Source organism: Bos indicus x Bos taurus, chromosome 19 (genome assembly GCF_003369695.1).
Source record: "Bos indicus x Bos taurus breed Angus x Brahman F1 hybrid chromosome 19, Bos_hybrid_MaternalHap_v2.0, whole genome shotgun sequence".
Taxonomy (NCBI): Eukaryota; Metazoa; Chordata; class Mammalia; order Artiodactyla; family Bovidae; genus Bos; species Bos indicus x Bos taurus.
The window spans coordinates 36587358-36604821 of NC_040094.1; the positions used below are offsets into that span (position 1 = coordinate 36587358).

The 17464-nt window shown below is 38.1% G+C and overlaps 1 protein-coding gene across 9 annotated transcripts in view; it reads left to right on the top strand.

The window, feature by feature from the left end:
• MBTD1 (mbt domain containing 1) overlaps nucleotides 1-17464 on the top strand; it is a 68027-nt gene that overhangs the window by 280 nt on the left and 50283 nt on the right. For 4 of the 9 annotated variants that reach the window (XM_027517490.1, XM_027517496.1, XM_027517497.1 and 1 more), the window contains exons 1-3: nucleotides 23-267; nucleotides 889-952; nucleotides 5915-5953. The gene's annotated coding sequence lies outside the window, so the exon portion shown is untranslated. Of the gene's footprint in view, nucleotides 1-22; nucleotides 268-872; nucleotides 953-5914; nucleotides 5954-17464 lie in introns of those variants that run through there. The other 5 variants (XM_027517492.1, XM_027517498.1, XM_027517491.1 and 2 more) reach the window with 5 other exon arrangements.

Here is a 17464-nt window from a genome sequence, read left to right on the forward strand (position 1 = left end):
CCAATCGGGGCGCGGGTCACGGCGCAGGCGCGTTGAGGAGGGAGGGCTATGCTAATGTTGTTGATATCCTGGGGCCACCCGAGTTAAAGGGGGGAAATCCGGGGGCTGCCGTAGCCGCCACCAGTCTGGGCCCAGCCGGGGCTCCCTTGTAGTCGCCGTAGTCCCGGGGAGAGGTGCCTGCCCCCAGCTCGGGAGGGGGCGCCGCGGGCCCGGGGAGCGCGGACAACCCCTACCCATGAGGCCCTGATGGAAAACACAAAGGATCTGGTGAGAGCCGAGCGCGGCAGCTGCTTTGTGTGCCAGATGGGGGGGACGCCCGCAGCTCCCTGACCCCAGGAACCCGTGCAGCCCCCTGACCCCGCTCCCAGGCCTGCTTCTCCTATCCCACGCCCCCTCCACCTCCGGAGCCCCCCTCCCCCTGCCGGCCGTTAAACGATTGGGGGGTGTCCCCTCCCCCCACTCCCCTCAGCCCTGGACTCCTCGGGATTCTCTCTATCCCCTTCACTATCTGGAAAACAAATTTTAGAAGAAAGTTCTTCTCTTCATTCCACCCCACCCCACCCCCCTTAGCTCTGGCTGGGGGAGAAAGACTGGATTTGAGACTTCCTTTTTTGACCGCCCAGGGTCGGGGAGTGGAGTCCTCACGTCTCCCGCGGGGCAGAGTTTGGGTGCTTTGCGTGGGAGGGCGCCTTCAGGCTGTGGGGCAGGAGCCGCGAGGCGTTTCGCACGTGGAGGTGGAAAAATTGAAAAGGGGCGGAGTGGGCACGTGTGGGAGGGAGAGGTGGGAGTGGTGTTTGGGAAGTAGTCGCCTTTTGAAAGGGTTCTAATTTGGTGGGCTTTTATGACCATTGTATTCTCTTTTGTGAAATAAGAATCCTAACATTTCAGAGTCGGAGGAGACATTAGAGGTCACCCAAAGCCGCCGACCCCTGTGCAGCCTCCCTGACAAGTGGTAGGTAGCCTGGCCTCTGCCTAAACCCCTCCAAACATTGAGCGCTCGCTGCTGCCCAGGAAAGCCCTTTCTGTTCAGTTGTTATGATTGTTGTTTGCTTATCCCTATTAGACTTTTCAGTCTCATTCATGTCTTTGTTAAGTGGATTCCCCTTTTACTTCTCAAATTTTCTCTCACATCCTCCTCACCCACCCCACTGCTCATTGGCCTATATTTTGTGTGCCAGAAAAGAACGGCCAGGAAGTGGGGGAAGGAGGGCTTACGAGATAGTGAGGGCTGGCTGAAAACTTGGCTTAGGTCAGTTCAGATGTGCTGGCTTATATGTCTGAGAATGGATGCTATTTTTCTGCAGGAAGCTTGGAAAATAGGATCTAGGGATTTCATGGCTGTTTTCTCTCGCTATTTTTTTTTTTTTAAGTCATAAATTTCAGGATCCTGTCCCAAAGCACATTTCTGTATGTCTAAGTAACTTTTCCTAAGGATGCCTAAAATCACCTCTTGGAGATTGTACCAAAGCCTATAGGTAGAGGGATAATCAGAAGAACTGCACTCCTCTGTTTTTCTTTCAAGCTGGGCTTCCTTCTGAAGGCCCCTCCTTCACAATACTTTCTCTATTTTTTTTCCCCCAGTTTTTAATGAGATTTGAAACTTTTGCAATACTTTATAATCTTTGCGTAGAGTTTGCAGTATTTTTCATGCTCCTTACATTGGTATGCAGCAGTAGTTACCATACAGTGGTTGAGATAGTTCAGTTCTACTACTGTCACTTAGCATTTTTCGAATATTCTCCTTCGTTTGGTGAGCTGTGCTGCTTCCAAAAGTTGTTTTATTGGCATAGGAATCTTGGGGGCACATGTTTTCCTCTTCCTAATATGGTGAAGTGGTAGTCAAGACATAACAGATAGAATGTAAAAGTAAAGAATCTGGTGGGCTTCCCTGGTGGCTCCGTGGTAAAGAGTCTGCCTGCCCCTGCAGGAGATGTAAGTTCAATCCCTGGATGGGGAAGATCCCTATAAAAGGAAATGGCAACCCATTGCAGTATTCTTGCCTGGGAAATACCATGGACAGAGGAGCCTGGCAGCCTACAGTCCATGGGGTCCCAAAAGAGTCAGACACACAACTTAGCAACTAAACACCACCACCAATGAATCTGGTATAAAAGCCAGAGAATAAATTTCACTTTAAACTCCCAGCCCCCTCTTTAAAATATTAGAGCACAGAAATTTTTTTCTCTCCCTTTCTTAGTTTGGAGACTGTTGCTCTCCAAGTATTTTAATGTGCTTATGCTGTATTTTTTTTTGTTTACCTCAACACCAGTGAGTGGTTAGAAAGAAAATAGCTGTCTTTTTTTGTACCACCTCCTTCTCTGAATAACAAGTAGCTTCTATTTATATAGAACACCATACTCTGAGCTCCTGGGTGCTTTGCACATTATGGCAAAAACTGTCTTGAGTAAAGATCTGTTCATAAGTATCTTATGTTTAAGACAGTTTTTTACCTGTCCAACTTTTTTATTTTATACACACTTTTTTATATACACTTTGACACGTACTTTCACTGAATTTAATCACTAAAAGTTAACAGGGGAGTGAATACTAGATAAGTGATAAAAGTTAATGGAGCTGTATAATTCTATCTTGAAAGTTTCCATTAATGTGGAGTTCCCAAGTTCCTGTTCACTTTAAATGTGAATTGTCATGGCTTACGTTGACTGACTGTGGAGATATTTGCATCGTAAACATACTAGACAGGAACAACTGGCTTTATTTTTAAAGAAGATACTATATTTTTATGACTGATGATATGTTGATTTAATTAGTGTATAAACCATAGGTGTTCAGAGGCTTCAAACTCTCACATTGGAAATTAAAACAAATTATTTTAAATGTAACATAGTAGTCAAAGGGAGGTAAAACTATAGCTCAGAAGTGAAAACAGCATACTAGTTTTGTAAATAATAAACTACTAGATTACTAAAAGCCAAGCATTCTCAGTGGTTTGAGTAACCACATCCTAAAATTAGAAGTCATTATTCTTTTGGTTGCTCCTTTGTTTCTCAATTTTTCATCTTTAAAATGGAATGTTTGCAAAAGAAAATCTAACTTTTTCACATTTATAATGTTAAGAAAATGTATGATATAATTTCAGATTCAAAAGAGAAAAACATCACGATGGTAGAAGAGGAAGGACTTAACAACAGTTAAACTAAAATATGCCTCCTAACACTAGTATATTCTTAACTGTCCAAGGCTACTTTTAATTTTGTATAAAACTTGCAAAATAGTTTGATTTAATCATGAATTTTAAATATTTTTTTTTTTAGAAGTTTTCTTCCCACAAATTTAGAATTTCTCTTCTTTCTTTACTGCAACCCACAAGGAAGGGTGGAAAGAAAATCATTCCCATTTGAATAAACCCTGAAGTTGAGGGGATGAAGTGATACAGTATGAGGGGCACTGGCAGACTGGGTTAGCATTTCACTTCTGCCTCTAAATAACTTCGTAGCCCTTGCTGGACAAGATTCTGTGCCTCAGTGTTCTCATCCTTAGAGTAGAAGGGTTGGTCAAGAATTAACAGCCAATAGAACTTTCTGCAGTGATAAAACTGTTCTATATCTGTGCCATCTGTATGGTGGCCACTAGCCACAGGTATCTCTTGAGCTCTTAAAAAGGTATCTAGTGGGACCAAGGAACCCGATTTCCAATCTGATTTAATCAAGTGTGGATTTAAATAGCTACATGTCTGCCACATTGGACATACACATAGAGGACAGTGTTATATACACATTATAAACCTCTCTCTTACAGGTTATGATTCAGTAGGTCTGCAGTGGAGCCTAGAAATGCATGCTTCAGAAAAGTTTTTATCAGACTGGTTAGAGAAACACTATGAGAAGATTTCTGAGGCGCTTTCTAGTTCTGACGTTTAGGATTGATAACTTAAAATGTAGCAGAGTGGAAATGAGCTGTGGACAAAGTTGTCAGACTGGCCCGGCTTTTGCTCTGCCACCTCCTCACCTGTGATCTGTCAAGCTTCATTTTCCTCATCTACGTAAGGGCCAAACATCAGTCCTGCCTTCCTCCCAAGGTTTCTATAAACCTCCAGTCAAATGTGATAACCGCTATGTAGTAAAATGTGAGCTGCTATAAACTGTAAAATGTGAAGATACCTTTCCAGAATGCCTTTTTCTTTTTTCCCTTTTCACTGTATTATCTAATTCATACTTATAGAACTAGTTATATACAATACTCATTAATTTAGTAATTTCTTGTCCTCCCAACTATTTGGGATAGTTTATAGTCTAGTGTTAGGACATGCATATAAAGTTTAACACTTCTTTGCATTTCTGGTATTCAGCATGATTTTTGTGTATATTACTCAGTACATATTAGATAATACCATTTATTCACTTTACTATTAGACTTCAAAACTTTAATTAGTTTCAGATTATTTTATATATCAGAGAAATAACTCACTTGATTGTGTTTCAACTGTCCCATTATCAATACCCTATAGTTACTATTGTTAGTGGTTGTACATATTTTGAGCAACCAGCTACAAATATTTTTTTGAAAGATAAACACCAAGAGAATGTCATCATTTTACATCAATATTTTTAGGTATATCAAATTAACATGATGATGAATAACCTATTTAACCTATTTTTGTTACATTAAGATTAATAAAAGCTCTTGTTTGATTATTTAAAATACATTTAGACTTTAGCCTAGCCTTAGTATGAATTCTGTTATTTGGATAGAATTGATACCTAATATGAATGATCTTGAAGACCATCTAGGTTAGTGCATTTCAGACTTAATTTTGATGAGGTCATTTTATTTTTAATTAGCTTTTCAAAAGATTCATACTTAAGGATTCATAACTGTCTTCTGAAGAACTGAAGGCCCATTCATACGAATTATTTTATTTTTCAGACATCTTCCTGTGTGGTAAGTGGTGTTTTCCTTATCTAGAAGAGAAGGAAATTGAGACCCAAATAATTGTTACATCCAAAGTCCTAAGTAATGAAGTACCAGAACTTGAACCCAAAGAGATAGAAATTTATATTTTTTATATATCAAAGATAACTTTTGCTCACTGTAGCTTTACATTTTAGAATATTGTCATGTAGAATACTGTCCTATCCTTCTCTGGGTACTTTTCAGTTTCTCTGGGTGGGATATTCAAGATATTATTGCTTTCAGTTTTAATCATTATATCACCGGGATAGATATGTTCTCTCACGTTGAACTTGTGGGAAACAAAAGCCCAACAATCCCAAATCTTTACTGTTTATTTTTGTCCTAATAGTAAGCTTAAGAAGCATGAAGGCACTTATGTTTAGCCCAGTAAATTGTATTTTGATAGGGGAATGAGGAAGAGAAGAGCAAGAACTGAGTAGCTCCATAGCTTCTCTGTGTCATTACAGAGTAAATATTAATTCTTATTTTGAACTTTATCGGTTTACATGTACAACTTTCAAACTTAGGATTCTGGGAAACTTACATTCCATGGTTAAATATAAAACTTTGACAATTATATGGGCCACTGTACTCTATTGGTATGGATAATGGAGAATTGGTTTAACTTTTGATTAGTTTATTCATACTGAGATTATATTATTAATTTGTTATTTAGTCGCTAAGTTGTATCTGACTCTTTTGTGACCCCATGGAGTGTAGCCCATGGGATTTGCTAGGCAAGAATACTGGAGTTGGTTGCCATTTCCTTCTCTGGGGGATCATCTTGACCCAGAGATCAAACTTGCATCTCCTGTATTGGCAGGTGGATTCTTTACCACTGAGCCACCGGGGAAGCCCTATACTATTATTTATGTGTGCTTGCATTTAGAGTCTCAAATGTTTTCTGTAAAATTTCTCCTGGAGAGGTTTACACTTTTATTGGAACCTGTGGGTGATTATATGAATAAGTTAACGGTTATACCTTTTAATTCCTTTGTAGATTGTATAAGGAGGAAGTTTCTTCAGGGAGACCATCACGGTAGGAAAATGAAATTCTACTACAGTTTGTGACTTCTTCCTGTATTTCATCACTATGAAAACCTCTTTTTTGTTTTATTTTTCATTATAGAAGTGTTACATACTTGCTATTTAAAAAAAAGAAAATGAAAAATATGGAAAAGTTAAAATTTTTTATCTTCCTATCCCATTCTCACCCTGTTAGTAGTTTAGCTATTCCTTCCAGAATCTTTCTAAATATATACATAAACATATATATATCAGTCTCCATGTATACCAGCACACACTGTTTCTTTTAATAAAAAAATGAGTCATATTATTCATATTTGGCAATTTATTTTTTTTCAATCAGTATTTTACCTGTTGTTAATCATCCACCTGTTGTTAATCATAACCTAAAAAATGAAGGTTAGATTGCCTTCATTTTTTTGCAATTACGTTATTACTATAAGAAAGAGCCTTCCACATGGATTCTTGTGTCCCATGAGTGTTTCTGAAGGATGGGTTCCTTAAAGTGGAATTTCCTGGTCAACAGACATACTCATCTCATAAGTAATACAAATTACTTTCCAAAAAGATGGCATACATTTGCCTTTCTATGTGAATATATATGAGTGCTTTTTCTCTCATACATAAATTTGCCAATGCCAGATATCATCAGTCTATTTTTACCAGTTTATTAAATTTTTTAGAGGTAGTTAATAATAAAAATTTGCTTTTATTTTTGTAAAATAAAAGATCCCTTGCAGCAGTCTTTTCCCAGTTCAGCTTTTATGAGACAGTTATTTTTAATTCTTTTATTTTTGATTTAGTATCTATCTCCATAATTCTAAATAGTAAACTTCCATTACCTGGTATACGGGTTTCAGATACCTTGTTTTGACATCTTCTGTGCTGGATGAGCAGTTACCATATATGCCCTAATATTAGGCAAGGTTTCCCCATCACCTTATAAGTTATCTCACCACCTTATATTTCAAGTCTTGAGTGACTGTATGAGTACCTAATGTGATTTCTCAGTTTTATTTTGAAGAACAAAGTGTTCAAATGTCATATTGCCTCAAACAATTTTATTTGGTCTTTGTTTTCTGTGCCTGTAGAAGTTGGAACTATAATTAAGAAAGAAAGAGAAAAGAGGTTAAAATTGAACGTAAATTTAAGATTATTCCCTTGATTCATTGCTAATGTTCATTTTAGCTGTATGACCTTGAGCAAATCACTTAATCTGTTTGAACCTCTGCTTCCTCATCTGTAGAAAGGGAGTAATAATATTTGTAAGGATTAAATGCATTACTTCATATTAACTGTTTAGAATGTCCTTACCACATACTAAGAATTGTATAAGTATTAGTTGTATTATTAATCATACACACTATCCTTGCCTTCAGCATTAAGAAACAAATTAGCACAACCTTCAAATTACCTTAAAGTAGAGAAATCAGATTCCAAGAGATCCATCTGACTGTGTAAAGAGTGGGAAAAGGAAGTATTAACAGGTTTATTGATAGAGTTTAGGGTCATGGAAGGCTTAAATGAAGCACAAAAATTCCACTTCCAAAAGAGAGAAATTCAGCACTTAAGTTCCAAAGTACTGAACACAGGCTTACCATGCTGCTTCCAGGCCTCAGTCCCTTTCATACCTTTATTCCTTTCTTTTTCTTAACCAAAAAGTTTTTCTTATAAATTTTGGGCAAACATTAAAAAAAAAAAAATGAACACAGGTTTGAAATCTGATAGTTCACAGCTCTAACCACAGAGAAGAGCTAGAAAGCAAGCAGTACCAGAATTGGTAACCTGAAATGATCAGTGCTTCATAGGGAAGAAATGAAGACATAGGACTTAAGAGTCATGGATAAAAAGAAGGAGGAAGAGGAAAAAAATAATCTTTCAGAAAAAGAAAGAGGGTGTTCTTGAACTTGGAACTCTGACCGTGAAGTGAATAGAAATAGAAAAGAGTAAATCACATCCATTCAGAACTCCCATAAGAAGAAACAAACAATGTGAGTGTATGGAGCTGATTACTATCTCTCCTTATCCCCAGAAAAAGAAAAATGTGAGGCAGAAGAAAATTGATACAGTGATACTCAAAATGAAATAAAACATCTTAAAATCAGTATTTGGAGACAAAAGTGAGGAAAAACACCTTCACTCAAATAGAAAACAGAACAGAAAGGAACAGGAGACAGGAAAAAATAAAGTCGGATTAAACTGAGAAAAGAGAGGGAAAAATTGTAACAGAAATGAGGTCTAAGTAACAAATTGCCAACAGACAAGAGCTAAGTCGCTTCAGTTGTGTCTGACTCTGTGTGACCCCAGAGACGGCAGCCCACCAGGCTCCCCCGTCCCTGGGATTCTCCAGGCAAGAACACTGGAGTGGCTTGCCATTTCCTTCTCCAGTGCGTGAAAGTGAAGTCGCTCAGGTTGTCTACTTGAAAGTTATACAGTCGTGTCTGACTCCTAGCGACCCCACGGACTGCAGTCTACCAGGCTCCTCCGTCCATGGGGTTTTCCAGGCAAGAGTACTGCAGTGGGGTGCCATTGCCTTCTCCAACAGACAAGAGAGTAAAATGCAACTATGATAAAAGGCATAGAAGAAAAACAGGAAGACCAAGAGAATGACAAATTCAATGAAAGATGGGTCCAGAAAGTCTCATGTAATTGGTGTCTCTCAAGAAGGCAAAAGAATAAAAGCATAATATTTAAAGCCATAATCCAAGAAAACTTTCTGGAAACAAAAAACTTTCTGAATTTTGAATACATCAAAATTTCATACCATAAGATAAATTCCAAGATAGTAAACCTATGCAACTTTAAAGATTCTGAAAAATTCTCAGGGCCTCCAGGCAAAAAGATGAAGTGACCTACAGGGGCCAGAGAATTAGAATGGTTTTGGATTTCTCAAAAGCAACATACACAGCAAGAAATAGTGTAGTGTCACCAACTAAAAATATTGTCAAATTGGATCAGAAAATTAAAACCCGTGTTATAATAGACAAAAAGCCCTTGAAACAGCTAAAAACAAAAAAAACGGACAAAGATATACTAGGCAAACAGATATACTAGGCAGATATACTAGGCAGACAGCAGGATTGGCAGTGCTGATAACATGTCAAACCAAAAAGCTTTGAACAAGGCAAAGACAGTTTATAATGCTAAAACCACAATTCACAACAGAGATAAAATAGTTATATATGAACCAAATAACACCAACAATCTGTAAATCAGAAGCTATAAAAAAGATGGAAGTAGTGAAAAGAAGCACTAAAATTTCAAGACTTTAATACTTTAACACTAGATAGTTGTTGTAGACAAAATATAAGAATATGAAAAATCTAACAAGAAAATAAGGCAAAGATCTTCAGGTATGTCTACCACTACATCCTAAGAAAGACTATATTTCAAACACCAAGTATTCACAAAAATCATTGCTAAATGAGGAAAACATCACTAGGTTCCATTCAAGAACACAAAAGCAAACCAAAAAGCAAAAGGGCACTTCCATCTTTAACTTTAGTGACCTATTATATGTTATAAAGTCTTGGCAAGAATGTTCATAGCAGTTTTATTCATAGTAGTCAAGTCTGGGTGGAGAATGGATGGACTAATATATTGAGAAAGTTGAGTATTACTCAGCCGAAAGAAGCAATGAACCATTGTACATGTAATAACATGGATAAATCTCAAAAATATTGTGCTGAGTGAAATAAATTAGATACCAAAAATGTCCATACAGTTTTATTCCATTTATATAAAGTCTTAAATATATGCAGAATTAACCAATTGTGCTAAAACTGCAGGGAGGAGAAAAACAGACTGGAAAAGGACATGAGAGAGTTTTCTAGAGTGATAGAGAAGTTCTGCATCTTGATAGGCATTCAAAATCTTGCCTCAGTTTAAAAATATTAACTTGGGTAAAAGGGGAATGCAAGCAAAGTACAGAATTTATAAAAATAACAATAATGAAAATACTGCATATGTATCAGAATTTGTGGAATATACTTAAAGCCTTGAGCAGAGGAAAATTCATACTCCTAAATTATCAGTCAGTTGTTAAAGGAAAATGCAAATGTGACTTTTAAAGGTTTTCTGGGCTTTATCAGCAATTGATACATTGGACAGCATCCAGTCTAGCAGTTAGAAAGGCACTCTGAAAAGCTGCACAAGGCCAAGAGATTTTGATAGACCAAAGTGAGCAAGGGGAACAAGGAAGTTTTACTAGACATTTACTGATTGGTTAAAATGGTGTTACTTGACTTAATGAAGCAAAAAGAGGTCTTGGAGCTGCCTCAAGTAATTGGTGCTGATTTGTGCCTAGGTTGACCTAGGCCTGTCTCTTCCGGAAGAGCTGAGTGTAGAAACTTAACCATTAAATTTTGGTTTTCTGACTTGGGCCTCAGCCTGAGCAACTCCATCTTGGGCCTCATCTGGTTACTTTGTTGTTGTTCAGTCGCATAGTGGTCTCAGACTCTTTGCAACCCCATGGACTGCAACATGCCAGGTCTCCCTGTCCCTTACCATCTCCTAGGGCTTGCCCAAGTTATTGTTCATTGCATCAGTGATTCCATCCAGCCATTTCATCTTCTGACACCCTCTTCTCCTTCTGCCCTCAATCTTTCCCAGCATCAGGCACTTTTCCAAAGAGTCGTCTGTTTGTATCAGATGACCAAAATACTGGCACTTTAGCTTCAGTCCTTCCAGTGAGTATTCAGGGTTGATTTCCCTTAAGATTGACTGGTTTGATCTCTTTGCTGTCCAAGGGACTTTCTGGAGTTTTCTCCAGCACCACATTTTGAAGGCATCAATTCTTTGGCATTCTGCCTTCTTTATGGTCCAGCTCTCATAACCATATGTGACCACTGGGAAGACCATAGCGTTGACTATGTGGATTTTTGTCGGCAGAATAATGTCTCTGCTTTTCAACACACTGTCTAGGTTTGTCATAGCTTTTCTTCCAAGGAGCAAGTGTCCTTTAATTTCATGGCTACAGTCATCGTCCGTAGTGATTTTGGAGCCCAAGGAGAGGAAATTGTCACTACTTCTACCTTTTCCCCTTCTGTTTGCCATGTAGTAATGGGGCCAGATGCCATTATCTTAGTTTTTTTAATATTTAGTCTTAAGCCAGCTCTTTTCACTCTCCTCCTTCACCCTCATCAAGAGGCTCTTAAGTTCCTCTTTGCTTTCTGCCATTAGAGTGGTATCATGTGCGTAGCTGAGGTTGTTGATGTTTCTCCCGCCTATCTGGATTCCAGCTTGTAACTCATCCAGCCCAGCATTTCTCATGATGTGCTCAGCGTGTAGGTTAAACACGGTGACAGCAGACAGCCCTGTTGTACTCCTTTCTCTGTCTTGAACCAGTTGGTTGTTCCATACAACTAACTTGACCCACATACAGGTTTCTCAGGAGATAGGTAAGATGATCTGGTATTTCCATCTCTCTAAGAGCTTTCCACAGTTTGTAATGATCCACACAGTCAGAGGCTTTAGCATAGTTGATGAAACAGAGATAGTTGTTTTTCTGAAATTCCCTTGCTTTCTCTATAATCCAGCGAAGGTTGGCAGTTTAATTTCCAGTTCCTCTTCCTTTTCTAAACCCAGCTTGGACATCTAGAAGTTCTTAGTTTGCATAATGCTGAAGCCTGGCATGCAGGATTTTACCCATGACCTTACTAGCATGGGAGATGAGTGCAATTGTCCAGTCGTTAGCACATTCTTTGGTACCGCCTTTCTTGGGAATTATGTTGAGGATTGACCTTTTCCAGTCCTGTGGCCACTGCTGGGTCTTCCAGATTTGCTGACATAAGGAATGCAAAACCTTGATGGCCTCATCTTTTAGGGATTTTGAATAGTCCTGCTGGAATTTCATCATATCCACTAGCTTTATTAACAGCAGTGCTTCTTAAGGCCCACTTGACTTCACAATCCATAATGTCTTGTTCTGGATGACTAACCATATCATTGTAGTAATTTGGTTCATTAAGATCTTTTTTATACAGCTCTTCCATGTATTCTATCTTTACTTGATTTCTTCAGCGTCTACTAGGTCTCTACCATTTTTATCCTTTATTGTGCCCATCTTTGGGTGGAATGGCCCCTTGATGTTTCCAGTTTTCCTGAAGAGATCTCTAGTCTTGCTCTTTTTTTTGTTTTCTTCAATTACTAAGCCCTGTTCATTGAAGAAGGCCTTCTTGTTTCTCCCAGCTATTCCTTTGGAACTCTGTATTTAATTGGGTGTACCTCTCCCCTCTCCCTTGCTTTTCACTTCTCTTTGTTCTTCTGCTATTTGTAAAGCCTCCTCAGATAACATCACTTTGCCTTCTTGGTTACTTTAGCATAGTAAAAATAAAAGATTGAAAATAAATAATTCCCAACTCAGAAACAAAAAAGAATAGCAAAGTAAGCCAAAGCAAAACACAGAAAACAAAAGAAGTAATAGGTAAATGTAGAAATTAATTTGTTAAAAAGCAGAGAAAACTGTATGTAAAATTGATGGGTCAGTCCTGGACCTTTATATTGAAATTCACAAAATAAGTAAACCATTAGCTAGTTTAATCAAGGGGAAGAGGAGGATGCACAGACATACAGAATGCATAACAAAAGGATAATTTGATACAAAACACATTGAGAAAATCATAAACAACTATTTTGCATACACTATGCAAATAAATTTGAGAACCTAGATGAAATGGATTATTAGGAAAATATAGTTTCAGAAAATTGACCTCACCAAAGATTAAAAAAAAAAAAAAATACTTGAACACTTTCCATAGAAGAGTTGGAGAAATTATCAAGTAGGTATCCTACAAGTAGCTTGCCTGGTGGCTGAACCAGTAAAGAATCAGACTGCAGTGCAAGAGACCTGGGGTCTACCCCTAGGTCCAAAAGATCCCCTGGTGAAGGGAATGGCAATTCTCCAGGAATTCTTGCCTGGAGAATCCTGGAGGAGCCCGGCAGGCTACAGTCCATGGGATCGCAAGGAGTCAAACACGGCTGAGCAACTAACACCTATTCCACGAAACACCAGACCCAAATGATTTCACATAGGATTCTGTGAAACCTTTAGTGACCAATGCTACACGAATCATTTCAGACCATAAAAAATGAAGGAAAACGATCTAAGTATTTTTATGAAGCAAGACTAATAACCAATTTTTTGACCTGATAAAAATAATGCAAAGAAATGAAAATCAGACATTTGTGAATGTCAATGCAAAATGCTAAATGTTGTGCAATCTCTAGCGCTGTATTCAAATATATTGTGATAAAGTAAGGTTTGTAGTAGGAATACAAGAATGATTCAGTATTTGGAACTCTACTGATGTATAATTTACCATATTAATAGCTCTAAGGAGAACAGTCATATTTTCTTTTTAGATGCTGGGTAAGTCTGTGACAATAGGAAAGATCTATTCCTTATAGAAATTTTTAAGAAAACAAGAATGGATGGATTCTTCCTTAACATGATTTTCATAAATATACATGCACCATATACATATATACACACACCTTAATCCTAAAACTAGCATCTTAGTAGGGAAACACTAAGATCAGAAAGAAAGGGTGTCCCTTGTCTCCACTGTTTAACATTGTACTAGAAGTGTGAACCAATCAGTTAGGAAAAAGAAAACAATTATAAGCATAGTGGGAAAGAGAAGTTTCTTTGCAAGTGACATGATAGTTTATCTGAAAAGCCCTAGAAAATTAATGACAAAACTTTAAAAATAACTTTGCAAGATTGCAGGATATAAAATGATACACCTTAGTGTACTCTTGATAAAGGTGAAAGAGTGGAGTGAAAAAGCTGGCTTAAGATTCAACAATCAAAAAACAAATATCATGGCATCCAGTCACATCACTTCATGGCAAATAGATGGGGAAAAAATGGAAACAATGACACTTTATTTTCTTGGGCTCCAAAATCAATATGAACGGTGACTGCACAAATTAAAAGATGCTTGCTCCTCAGAAGGAAAGCTATGACAAACCTAAACACTGTTTTAAAAAAAAAGGCAGAGACATCACTTTGCCATCAAAGTTCCATATAGTCAGAGCTATGGTTTTTCAAATGGTCATGTACAGATGTGAGAGTTGGACCCTAAAGAAGGCTAAGTGCCGAAGAAATTAACACTTTTGAACTGTGGGGTTGGAGAAGACCCTTGAGAGTCCCTTGGACAGCAAGGAAATCTAACCAGGCAATCCTAAAGGAAATCATCCTTGAATATTCATTGGAAGGACTGATAATGAAGCTCCAGTACTTTCGCCACCTGTTGTAAAGGCTCTGTTGTAAAGAGCCAGCTCACTGGAAAAGACTGTGATGCTGGGAAAGATTGAGGACATGAAGAGAAAGGAGCAACAGAGGATGAGATGGTTGGATGGCATCATTGACTCAATGGACATGAGTTTGAGCATACTCCAGGAGATAGTGAAGGACAGGAAAGCCTGGTGTGCTGCAGTTGATAGGGTCACAAAGAGTTGAACACCACTGAGGAACTGAACAACAATGTGCTAAATAAATAAGTCAACAATATAACAAGGAAAAATTGCACTTATATTAACCACAAAATATGCTTAAATTCCTAAGATGATGCAGACTGTAAAACACATTTCATATTCTTACTTAAGACGTCTCAGTATTATGAAGATGTCACTTCTTCCTAAGTTAGTAAATCTAATGAGACCCTAATAATACCCAACAATTTTACGATACAGAGCTAAATTAGTTAGTACTGAAGTTCATTTGGAAAAGTAAAACATGCAAGAGTTTTGAAACATTAAAGGGAAAATACATGAAATAATATAAAGTTTAGATATGGAGACAACTACATATGGAAACCTGATGTATAAAGTGGTGTTTCAAAGCACTGTGATAAAATAGACATTTTAGTAAAAAGGGTTACTACAACTAGGTAGTTGGGGAAAGATAACGTTAGGTCTATTCTTCACCTCATTTTTTTGTGTGCTTAGTTGTGTTGGACTGTGCGACCCCATGGACAGTAGCCCACGAGGCTCCTCTGCCTGTGGAATTTTCCAGGCAAGGATACTGGAGTGGGGTGATATTTCCTACTCCAGGGGATCTTCTGATCCAGGAATCAAACCCATGTCTCTTGTGTCTTCTGCATTGGCATGCAGATTCTTTACCACTAGCACTACCTAGAACCCCCCTCTTCACACCATACCTAAGAATAAACTCTGGATCAGTGATACAATTATCAAAAACTACAAATAACATATATAGGTGAATTTGGACATTTTTCTGTGATTCAAGATCAAGGTACATTGAAAGAAAATACTGATAAATTTTACTACATTAAAAAATTTTAGTTGCATGACAAAAAACTATAAGCAAAATAAAAAATTTGCCATATATAACACACAAGGGCAAATTTAGGGTAAATTCCTAAATACAAAGTTTTGAGTAAACATTTGAAAGATTAAAAACACTGAAAAAAAAAAGGATAAAAGATAAGAACAGACAAATCCACACACATTTACAAGAATGATAATGGCTTAATGTAAAATTGTATTGGTTTATAATACCAGTCCCCACTAAAAAGGGTGAGAGCTCCTTGGAGAAATGGTTGATTTCAGAGCTGGAGCAGCGTAGGTTTAAAATAATACTAGATTATCTTGATATCCCAGAAAGTAAGGCATTGTCCAAAATGGATGTGGGCATGTCAGAATGACGTGGAGTTAGTTCAGAGTGATCCTAGTAGCCAAATCTGGGGTGATTTGAACCCCCAAATAATTAAGGACAGTAATGAATTATAAACTATGCTATGAAAAAAATAAATAAATAAACTATGCTATGCTAAGTCACTTCAGTCGTGTCCGACTCTGTGTGACCCCATAGACGGCAGCCACCAGGCTCCCCTGTCCCTGGGATTCTCCAGGCAAGAACACTGGAGTGGGTTGCCGTTTCCTTCTCCAATGCATGAAAGTGAAAAGTGAAAGCGAAGTCGCTCAGTCATGTCCGACTCTTAGCGACCCCATGGACTACAGCCTACCAGGCTCCTCCATCCATGGGATTTTCCAGGCAAGAGTACTGGAGTGGGTGCCATTGCCTTCTCCGGAATTATAAACTACTGGGGGAAAAAAAAGGAGTTAGTGAGCTCATACTGATAATGAGTAGGTAGATATATAAAGGGGATGATGAGAGAGTTTCCTACTGACTGGTAAGAGAATACTAGAATTAGAAAATCATTTTGTGACATCATAATGTTTGGTTCTGCAGGAGCTTTTGGATGCCTGAGTTAGGGAAGAGAAGGGTGGAATTTCGATGAGAAACAGTATTTGTTTTAAATGTGTCCCTAAGATTGCTTATTAATTTCAGGGAGAAGTATGTAAGGTAAGTATACTGGAAAACCTAGACAGCACCAAGAGGGGAGGAGGCCTATATTCTCTGAAAGCAATCTTCTAGATTAAAGAAAACTAAGGAAACAAATACAACATGTGATCCTGGACTGGAGGGAAGAAATTTATAAAGGATATTATTGGGTCCATTGAACTACAGATGGTAAGTTAGGGCAAAGTGTTTTATGTTAAATTTCCTGAAATTGAATAATTGTGGTGTAGTTATGAGAGAATGTTTATATTCTCAGGAAATGCACACTGAAGCAGTTTGGAATAAAAAGACATGTATGGGACTTCCTGGTGGTCCAGTGGTTAAGGTTCTGCAGTGGAAACTTCAGGGGGCACGGGTTTGATCTCTGGCCAGGGAACTCTGATCCTTCATGCTGATGGGGTGCAATCAAAACAAACAAAAAAAAACTATGCAACTCACTCTCAAATGGTTCAGAAAAATATATATTTCAACAGAAGAATTAAACAAACGGAGCGATTTTTTATCGATTAGTGAATCTGAGTAGAATACACAGGATTTCATTGTACTATTTTTCCAACTTTTCTGAAAATTCAAGAGTTATTTCCAAGTAAAAAGTTAAAACAGCAGAGGAGACTGCACGAACATACTGTTTTCATCCAGCATATGAATCAGCATATTGGCAAAAAAAAAACACTCTTACTTCTTCACTGCTGCTGCTAAGTCGCTTCAGTCATGTCCGACTCTGTGCAACCCCATAGACGGCAGCCCACCAGGCCCTGCCATCCCTGGGATTCTCCAGGCAAGAACACTGGAGTGGGTTGCCATTTCCTCCTCCAGTGCATGAAAGTGAAAAGTGGAAGTGAAGTCACTTAGTCGTTTCTGACTCTTAGCAACCCCATGGACTGCAGCCTACCAGGCTCCTCCATCCTTGGCATTTTCCAGGCAAGAGTACTGGAGTGGGTTGCCATTGCCTTCTCCGACTTCTTCTTTATTGCCAGAGTAAATTCAAAATGGTGAAATCTCCATGCAGGAGAACTTGGCAATAGCTAACAAAATTACTACATTCACCATTCTAACCAGCAGTCACACTTCTGGGAGTATATCCTGAAGGTTTACCACAAATAATTCATATACATGTATATGTTCATGGCAGCAATATTTGTCATTTGTCATATGACAAAAATTTGTCATATTTTTCATTGTAAAACACTGAAA